The following is a 9,697-nucleotide window of genomic DNA, read 5'->3' as shown; positions in this document are numbered from 1 at the left end:
AAAAAAAAAAAAAAAAAAAAAGAAGGTAAAAATTAGCCATTGCTAAACATTGTTAATACATAATCCAAAAAGGAAGTTAGGAAGCAATTCAGTTTGGTCATTTTCTAAGGCAGAATACCTGAGAATATTTTAAAAAAATATTTGGTTCACCATTTTGAAGGTGTAAGCAATGTTTAGTTGACTTCTTTAAGGCCCATAGAAAAGCTGCTCACCTTTGTAGTCATGAAGTAAAACAAGAGAAACCTGGATGGTGATTTCATGGTTTTGAAATCAACCACAGAGCTACACACCTGACAGCATTGTACACGCCTGAGGAAGGATGAATTCATGAAGCTGAAAGGCTGAAGTCAAAATAGCTGATAAAATGATTTTAACAAAGAATGACAAAAGTTTGTGATCTAGGAAAAGGACAGTCTCTGCAAATAGTGTTGGCAAAACCCGATGTCCAAATGCAAAGGAATGAAATTGAATCCTTGCCACCTGCCGTATAGAAACCGGCAGAAAAGGATCAGGGGCCTCAACACAGGCTAAGCAAGCATTCTACCACAGAGCTGGGTGCACAGCCTGAAGACCATAATTAGAATATTCAGTCTCTGAAAGCATGACTCATCACCTGCTGCCTTGGGGAAGAAAAAGTTGGAAAGGTTCAGAGTCTCTGAACACATTGGACAAGGCGTGACCCAATGGACTAGACAAAAGTTCCTGCAGAGTAATAGGTGACACCATGTGTGGAAGCAATCAGCTTTTTTCTTTTTTTTTTTTTTTTTTTTTTTTTTTTTTTTTTTTTTTTTTTTTTTTTTTTATTTCTCCCAAGTGCTGGGATTAAAGGTGTGCACCACCACTGCCCGGCTTTTATTTTATTTTTTTAATTTCTGTTTTTATGAATTTATTCTCATATATCTCACCTGCAGTTCCCCTTCCTCCACCCCATTGTGCCCCCCATCTCCTACATCCACCCTCATCTCTGTTCCCTTTCATTCCTCTATTGCCCTTCAGAAAAGGGCAGGCCTGCCAAGGATATTAACCAAACATGGCATATCAAGTGGCAGTAAGATTGGGGACTTCCCCTCATATTAAGGCTAGATGATGACAATACAACCAGTTGGAGGACAAGGATCCCCAAAGCAGGCAAAAGCATCAGAAACAGCGCTCCCTCTGTTAAGATCTCACAAAAACACCCAACTACACAATTAGAACATGCAGAGGGCCTAGGTTAGACCCATGCAGGCTCCCTGATGGTTGCTTCAGTCTCAGTGAGCCCCTATGAGTCCAGATTTGTTGATTCTGTGGGTGTTCTTGTATCCTTGATAAAACCAGATACACAGGCTTTTTTATCTAAGGGAAAGTTTGGTAAGACTCACCTTGGGAACAGTGCACAGTGAGTGGAGATTGCTCCAGAGTTGTAAAGACAGATGCTTAAGGATCAACAGGGATTTTGACATGACTGCAGGTCTGACTTGAATACTGGGAAAATCTGGACTTTGCAGTCATACAGGGGAGGCAATGGGGAGCAGTTTCTACTTACTCTACAGCCTCAAATGTTCTTCCCTCACCACCATGGTTGTCCAGACCTGGAATGCTGTCTTCTTTGTCTGGGTGAAAAGTCTTATGACCAGAACACGGCCACTGGGAAGTGTGTTTTGAAGAATACACATGGGCTGAGAACAGCTCTTTCCTCAGCTGAGCTGCCATTAGACCTTCGCAGAAATCAGTTGTGATTCTATTCTGGATACCTGTATTCTACTGATCTATTTGACTGCTATATCATTGTACTGAATGATGTAGCTTTATAAGCAAAAGCATTAGTTCTACTGTGATACGTGTGTGGTATTTTGGGTATTCTGTATCCTTTAGATTTTAAATCAGCATGCCAAATTTCTTTCTCCAACAGAGGCCTGCTAAGAATATAAAGGGAGGGTCGGGCTGATAGCTCAGTCCATAAAGGGCTTGGCAGGCAAGGTTTGATCTCTCATAGCAGTTGATTTTTGTCAGGGTATTTTATCACAGCCATAGAAATGGAAGTACAAAAGCTCCCCATTTCCTGCCCCAGGCCCTGACCACTGACCACTGACTGCTATCTTACTTTCTGCTGATGAATTTTGACTATTCTACTCACTATAATTGCAAGCATACAATATTTGTCTTTTTGTGATGGCATATTTTCCATTAGAATAGTCTTTGTTTTTTTGTTTGTTTGTTTTGTTTTGTTTTTTGAGACAAGGTTTCTCTGTGTAGCCCTGGCTATCCTGGAACTCACTCTGTAGACCAGGCTGGCCTTGAATTCAGAAACCTGCCTCTGCCTCCCAAATGCTGGGATTAAAGGTGTACGCCACCACTGCCCGGCTAGAATAGTGTCTTAAGTGTCTTAGCCTGTGATGATCCAAATGGATATGGCCTGCATAGATCATGTGTTTGAATGCTTGGCCATAGGGATTGGTACTATTAGGTACAGCCTTGTTGGAGGAAGTGTGTCACTATGGAGGTGGACCTTGAAGACTTTATAAACTCAAGCTACACCCAATGTGATAGTCTCCCACTGTCTGTGGCTCAACATACAGAGCTCTCAGCTCCATCTCTAGCACCTCGTCTACCTGGATGCTGCTGTTCTTCTCACCATAATGAAAATGAACCAAACTTCTGAAACTGTAAGTCAGCCTTCCTTCAATTAAATATTTCCCTTTTATAAATTTTATAAGAATTGCTAGGGACTGGAGAGATGGCTCAGTGGTTAGGAACACTGGCTGCTCTTCCAGAGGACCCAAGTTCAATTCCCAGCACCCAGACGGCAGCTCACATCTGTCTGTAATTCCAGTTACAGAGGATCCAGCACATTCACACAGACATACATGTAATCAAATCACCAATGCACATAAAATAAAAATAAATAATTAAAAAAAAAAAAAAAGAATTGCTGTGGTCATGGTGTCTCTTCACAACAACAAAACCCTAAGACACAGCCTAAATCAGAATTCCCTCTTCTTAAAGGAAGATTACTCTACTATATAGCACATTTGCTAATCCCTTCTTATGATTTAGATACAGCCTGTCCCCCAAGGGTTCATATGCTGGAAGCTTATCCCCCAAGGAAAGGAATAGCATTGAAAGACATAAGACCTTTCAGGATTGCCTACTTGGAAATAATTAGGTCTTGGAGGCCTCTGTTTCCAAAGTGGGTTAAAGCTTGCTGGGCTGAGGAGTTATCAGAAGGGCACGTTGTAATGGTGGCTATCTTGTCATGTGATTGGCCTATTCTACACTAGCTACTCTTATTTCATATACCCCCACCAAGTGCTGCCATCTGCCATGCAGATGCAACTGCCTGAACTTGGGCTTCCTAGCCTCCAAAACTGTGGGCTAACGTAAACATTTTTCTGTATGGAATAGCAGCTTAAGATATTTTGTGTTTCTTTATATTTCATTACATATTATTCTATGTGTATGGAGACCCAAGGACAACTTAAAAGAGTTTGGTCCTGTTCTGCCATGTGAGTCCTCTAGATTGAATTAAACTATCAGGCATGGAGGCAAGTGACTTTACCCTCTAGGCCATCTTTCTGACCTCAGTGTCAGGTGTTTTATTAAAGCAACACAAAACACAAGATTATTCATCCATCAATAAATACCTGGGTTGCCTGCATATTTTTGTGTAAATCATGTCACATGAACAGAGATGAATAAGTATCTCTGAGATCCTGCTTTCAGTTTTGCGTATATGCCTAGTAGAACCGCTGAAATATATGTATATATACATTTATATGTGTGTGTGTGTATATATATATATATATGTGGGTATCTATGTGTATACACATATGTGTGTGTACATGTGTATGTGTGCATGTGTGTGTCTGTATGTATATACATATTACTTCTCTTATCTGGTCATATCATTTTACATTTTCAACATAAAACACAATTCCAAAATACAACTAACCCAGTTTCAGTTCCTGTCTTAAGTTTTGTTTTGTTTTAACCTAGGATCATGTCTGATGTTGATTACTGTATCAGTGAGTTTGCATGGAATAGTCAGCACCAGTGGCAAGCACTTGAATGTGTCTGTGTGGGGTCTCTAGCCTCTACGCCTAGTCCTAGACAAGCAAGGACAGGAAGCCATTACTGAAACTGCAAAGACAGCCGCCATGATTCGGTGACCCTCACAGAATCAGTAGCCATCAGATGTGGGGCTTGGCCTGTGCACCATAAGCTTAGAGGAAATGAGAATAAACACCTTAACCTCACGCTCTGTGTCCTCTCGTTGCATAGCTCACCCGGGAACAATAATTCCATCTGTGACAAACAATAGACTGTGGATACATAGAGACCTTTAACAGCTGGCAGAATGGTGTGAAGTGCTTCTCACTGGGGTGCATTGCCACAGGCCCAGTCATCGGTAACTTTGTGTCTGTCATGTGCTCAGAAGCTGCAGTTTCTATTTACTTTCTAGCCGTACCTTGCCCTTATCACCGAGCATTGTAACAGTCCTAAAGGTTTCCTCCAAAAGTACACATTCCCTGAAGGCTATGAATGAAACTGCAAAATAAGTAACCGTGGGTTAATTGAATCAATACTGGAGGCCTGTGCTAAAACCAAATCATACCAGCAGAATGCTGGAAGAGTTTTGATTGGAAGTGATGAGGGAGAAGGGAGAATCATTTAAACCCATCTTAACACACTCTGGGATAGCAGTGCTACAAATTTCAAAGCAAAAGGAAGGAAAGCTTTTCTTTTTTTAAGTTAAAAGTTTGTTTTAGTGTGTGTATTCACAAGAGAGAGAAAGAGAGAGAGAGCGTGAGAGAGAGAGAGAGAGAGAGAGAGAGAGAGAGAGAGAGCAAACCCTTGGAGCTGGAGGTGTTTGTAAGCTAGCCAGTGTGGGTGCTGGGATCTAAACTCTAATCCTATTCTCATTATGGAGTGAGCAGCAGGTGCTCTGAGCTGCCTGATCCCCAGTCCCCAGAAGACGGTTTTGATTTTGTTGTTGACTTTTAGGAAGAAAAGCATCATTACTGGAATGGGGGCAGAACAGGATTCAAAGTTCCTTCTGCAAGCTGATATTACCAAGGGGGTTGGTGATACCTAGTGTGTAACCTGTTTGCTGCTGTTACTGTTGCTACTGCCCCCTCCTCCTCCTCTTCCTCCTCCTCCTCCTCCTCTTCTTCCTCCTCCTCCTCCTCCTCCTTTCTCTTGCCCTCCCCCTCCTCTTTCTCCTCTCCTCTTCTTCCACCTCTTCATGTTCTCCTCTTCCTCCTCTTCACCTATTAAATTTTATTGTTTTTTATTTTATGCCCTTGAAGACCAGAAGAGGTGGCTGGATCCCCTGTAGCTGGATGAGCAGACAGCTGGGAGCCTCCACGCAGGTGCTAGAAACCGAGCCTGGGTCCTCTCTAAGTGCAGCAAGCACTCTTAGCCACGGAACCATTTCTCCCTTCTTCCCTACCCTCCATGACTCTCATCATGTAGCTTCCCATAGGTGGCACACCACCCAGCCCATGGAGTTCTTGAAAACACTTTCTCTTTCCCACCTGTTGACACTACATTCATTGAAATTCACTCCAGTCTTCCCATCTCTGCCTCCTAAGTGTTGAGACTTCGGGTGTATGCAGCCACTAGCTGGTCCTGGGTGCTTTAAGGTCATCAGCTTAGGTTGTTTTGTCTTGGGTTTTAATTATAGAGCTACCATTCACCACAATAAATCCTTAGTTGACAGTAAAAGAGGTATCAGATAAGGAAAGGATTACTAGTGAGGAGCAGGAAGGTAGGCAGTTGGCACAGAATGGGGGCACATGGAGGGTTCTGGTGAGGGAAGTCCAAACCCCAGACAAGTAGAGCTGGGCCACCATGTCTACCGGCAATGTCAACACGTAAGAGTCAGAGACAAGGGCATCATGAGCCTGAGTGACACAAGATTTTGATTCAAAACTGTTACGCACACTCGTCTACTCCAGTCACATCCAAAATATCGGGGATAAAATCCTGATAAAAGATAAGAAGCAATAAGACCTCAAAAGGGGTTCTGTGCCTCCTAGATTTCAGATTAGTCGCTGGTATCCCCTAACTCAGACGTGTTCCAGATTAGTCTTTCTAATCGTCAACACGACCTCATAATTAGACATAAAGGTACCCCAAGAAATGATTCGTAAATAGTTAAGATTGGACATTTGTCTCCTGGCCGACACAATGTTTCTAACCTATCCCGGTTTATCACCTAGCTTCCCATAACGTGTAATCTCTCTCTAAGATACTGCCTTCCCAGAGCTAGCAATAGAGGTCGAGTACATCCCTTAGGGCAATAGATAGTTTATGGTCTTACTACTAGAGAGTAATCGAAGGGCTTCTACTCAAGGACATTAGTTAGGAGTGTTAGGTCAGGGCGGAACTCCCCACTGCCTGTCCCGGGCTAGAACCAGAGAATTAGCAGGAAACACTAGATTGAAATCTCCTGGTTATTGCTTCCAGCAGAACCAGAGAATTAGCCTAGGAATATCAAAATACCTCAACAGGAGGGCTCCACTCCTCTTCCTCCTGCTTCACACCTAGCTACCAGACCCTACTGACCTTGATGTGCGGTCATCTGTCTACGTGACTCTTGACATCAGCCCTGCTTGCTGTATGCTACTTAAGCCTGCTTTTCACTAGCACGAGGACTGGGAGAAGAAGAAGGTCTTGGACTTTGGACTAGGACAAGGAGAAGGACTAGCACTTGGACTCACAGAAGGACTAAGACTAGAACTTAGATGGGCTAGGACTCAGATTTATGCAATCCGCATTCCCCCGGGCCCAGAGCGCTTGGGCCCCGGGGATGCAGTACCAGTCCAGAGGAGATAGCTGCTGCTTTAGACCCAGTATGTTCAGCCTCAAATGTACCTCAACTATTGAGCTACCAGATTTACCATCTCTCTTTTGCAATGACTGTAAAAGTCTGATGCCATTTCTAAGAAATACATTTAAATCTTATACTTCATGTGTCGTCTCTGCCGTCATTTCATCGCCTACGCCTTGTCGACCTGACTAGGACCACCGTTTCTCCCGCGAGTTGAGGGAGGCCCAGATCGGCCAGCCCATGGCACAAAACAGATCAGAGGAGGGGGCCAGTAAGACAGCTCAGAGGGAAAGGTGGGTAAGGGAACTTGCCATCTGGCTCCGTGAGCTGAGCCTGACGAACTGAGTTTAAACTCCTGAACTCATACAAGGTGGAAGGAGAGAACTGATTCTGACTCCTGAAAATTATCTTCTGACCTCCACATACATACCTTAGCGTGCACATGCGCACACACACACACACACACACACACACACACACAAACACACCCACTATACACATAAACATACACATGTACACATGTTCACACACATGTATATACAGAGACACACACCACACATTCACACACATACACGTACACACTCACATGTACTACACACATAAATATACACACTGCAGAATACAAATACTATATACACAAACATATACAAATACACACATAAATAAACACACATTTATACACATACATTCACTACACATAAATACACACAAACCACACATACAAATACACAGACATGCATATTCACTCCTATGCACACACACACACACACACACACACACACCCCATACACATCACACATATATACACACAAGTGTTAAAAAATAAAATAGCCGGGCGGTGGTAGAGTATGCCTTTAATCCCAGCGCTTGGGAGGCAGAGGCAGGTGGATTTCTGAGTTCAAAGGCCAGTCTGATCTACAGAGTGAGTTCCAGTACAGCCAGGACAACACAGAGAAACCCTGTTTCAAAAAACCAAAAAAAAAAAATAAAATAAAATAAAATAAAAAGCAGAGTAGGAGGGGCTGAAGAGATGGCTCAGCGGTTAAGAGCACTTGATGCTTTTCCACAGGACCTGGGTTCTGGTCCCAGAACCCACTGTGGCTCACAGCCATCTGTAATTCCAGTTCCAGGGGACCTATTTGTCACCCTCTTCTGACCTCGTAGGGTACCAAGTATGTATGTGGTGCATATTCATACATGCAGGCAAAACACTTATGTGCATACAATAAAATTTTTTAAATAATATTTTTAAAAGCAGAGTGGGATTTAGGTAACACGTTTCAAAAAGATACCAGATCATTTTTACTACACTTTCAGAAACCACTTCTACTAAATTATCCTAAGGCTATGAAAAGCCAAATCATGGGCTAGCTCTGCTTGTATTTGTTTTCACAGTTGGAAACCCATCCAATGAATTGTAGTGTGTGAGCTTTATACAGTCAGTCTCCAAAATGACTGCAGAGAGGACTGGAAGGTGCTCATTTCCCCTAGCTCTGAGAACAAGAACAAAATACCGAGAAAGTCTAGATTTGTGCATAAATAGTGATGAGGGAAGCCAGCAGCTAATGTGCTGGGTTACAAACAGGTGGGTCTTATTTCTTTTGTGATTCTTAGCTTGCAAGTTAACAGAAATACTCTGGCTGGAGAGATGGCTTGGTGGTTAAGAGCACTGACTGCTCTTCTGAGGTCCTGAGTTCAAATCCCAGCAACCACATGGTGGCTCACAACCATCTGTAATGGGCTCCAATGCCCTTTTCTGGTGTGTTTCAAGACAATGACAGTGTACTCACATACATGAAATAAATTAATTAAAAAAAGAAAAATTCTCTTATGCTAACCTTAGCAGAAAGACTCATTTTTGAAAAGATGGTTGGAAAAAGCCAAACGATAGTGGAAGAGAATCAGGGTTCCTCTAAGTTATCCACAATTCTTTTTGTTGTTGTTGTTTTGAGACGGGGGTTCTCTGTTTTAGCTGTGGCAGTTATGGAACTCTCACTAGGTGGACCAGGCTGGCTTGAAACTCATAGAGATTTGTCTGCTCCTGCCTCCCAAGTGTTGGGATCAAAAGTGTGTGTCACCACCGCCCGGCTGGTTGTTATTTGTTTGTTTTGGTTGGTTGGTTTTTTTGTTTTTTGTTTTTGTTTTGTTTTGGCAATTCTTAAAATAGTTGACATTGATTGGCCCTAATGCCCATGTCCACTTAACCTCTATTGGGGGCCGGTGTCACATAATTTAGTCTGTTCTGCGTGAAACTCAGATTATCAGAAAGGGTGAGCCCGGAAGCCAGCCCAGGGTTTTTCTGTTAGAGATAACAAAGCCACAATTTACCAATATAATGTTCAATGTGCATTTGCCCTGATTCTGTGTGTATGGGTGTTTTGCCTGCACAGATATCTGTATACCATATGTGTTCAGTGCCCTCCCCCTCCCCTAGAGGCCAAAAGATGGTATCAGACAAGACAGGGTTTCTCTGTGTAGCCCTGGCTGTCCTGGAACTCACTCTGTAGACCAGGCTGGTCTCGAACTCAGAAATCCACCTGCCTCTGCCTCCCAAGTGCTGGGATTAAAGGTGTGTGCCACCACCACCTGGCTAATATCTTTTTTTTTTTTTAAATGTGATTAAGAAAGTGGATCTGGAAGAAACTGTGGACTTTCCTAATCTTTTGCCTAAGGGCTGTCTTAGAAAGAGCCTGACCTAGGCCACTCCGTTTGTAAAATAAAAGTAGAAAGCTACTAAATACCCAATAAGAGCTACATTTTTGTTGTTGTTGTTGTTGTTTATATACTTTAAGTCTTGATGTATTAGCTACTTTTGTAACCAAATACAGATTTTGTCCCAGAAACAGCTTAGGAAAGATCTATCTTGACCCACCATTGCAAAGG

The sequence above is a fragment of the Mastomys coucha genome, unplaced genomic scaffold, assembly GCF_008632895.1.
Source record: "Mastomys coucha isolate ucsf_1 unplaced genomic scaffold, UCSF_Mcou_1 pScaffold7, whole genome shotgun sequence".
In the NCBI taxonomy this organism is placed as follows: Eukaryota; Metazoa; Chordata; class Mammalia; order Rodentia; family Muridae; genus Mastomys; species Mastomys coucha.
The sequence above is the reverse complement of the archived record's forward strand: the minus strand, read 5'-3'. Positions refer to the sequence as shown.